At 64.1% G+C, this 977-nt stretch overlaps 1 protein-coding gene across 1 annotated transcript in view; it reads left to right on the top strand.

Moving 5' to 3' along the window:
* Positions 1 to 977, top strand: part of MTRR (5-methyltetrahydrofolate-homocysteine methyltransferase reductase) — a 13,267-nt gene that overhangs the window by 11,191 nt on the left and 1,099 nt on the right. The gene's annotated exons all lie outside the window — the stretch shown is intronic.

The following is a 977-nucleotide window of genomic DNA, read 5'->3' on the forward strand; positions in this document are numbered from 1 at the left end:
AAAAAAAAGTGGACCGTCAACTAGCCCATAAGGGAAACAACAGATTGCATGAAAGAAGACTTCGCTTTCCGACCTTGACACAATTAAAAACCCACCATAAGGGCCTCCCTGTGGCCCAGGGCTTGTCCAGCTCCGTGAAGCTGCCCACAGCCTCGCAGCAAGAGCTCTGTTCCTGGCCAGGGAGGGACCCCAGGGCGCAGCAGACGCCCGTCTCCCCCTCAGCAGTGGGTCTCAGTGGATCCGCCTGTTCTGCTCCCCACCCTTGTCTCTGGGGAGTCCTCTCACCCCGCTCCTCTGGCCTGCACCCCAGTTCTTGTGCTCATAAATAAACCTTAAAATCCACCATAAAGAGCAACCCACGAGGGCACCAATGAAAACTTAAAACACGCGCTGGCGACTGCCACGGGCCGTGGGCAGGCTGCGGCCTGTCCGGGCCGGGTTGAGGGGCCGAGTATGAACCTGGGGCGCCCCGACACCCAGAGGGGGTTCGGGCTTCCCTCGGGTGTTTGAGCACCTGCCAGCGTCTGCGCAAAGTGCTGTGACCACAGCTGCGGTGGCGCTGGGCGAGGGGGGGGTGGCGCCCTGGGGGCGAGCGCGTCCATCATGGCGCCCGAGAAGGCGCTGGAGGCCTCGGGCTCAGGAGGGAGCAGCGCTGTGGGCATGTCGCTGGGCGGGCAGAGACCCGGGCGGCCGGGGCGTCTGGGGCGGTGGGCGGGGAGCCTGAGTGGGAACCGGGGGACAGAAAACGAAGGCGCAGGCCCAGTGTGCATGGCTCCGGGTCACAGAGAATTCTGGCTTTTCTCGGACTGTCTGGACAGGCACCTGATGCTGAAAGAGCAGCTTGGGGGGCCACAGGCGGGGGAGGGTCTCCCTGCTGCCCACAGTTGAGCCTCACGCAGGAGCAGGAAGTGGGGTAAGGGGTTCCTGAGGCCTCACGGGCCAGGTCCTACCTCAGAGAGCGGCCAGTGTCCAGGCGT

This window comes from Condylura cristata, unplaced genomic scaffold (assembly GCF_000260355.1).
Source record: "Condylura cristata isolate star-nosed mole 26May11 unplaced genomic scaffold, ConCri1.0 scaffold00007, whole genome shotgun sequence".
NCBI lineage: Eukaryota > Metazoa > Chordata > Mammalia > Eulipotyphla > Talpidae > Condylura > Condylura cristata.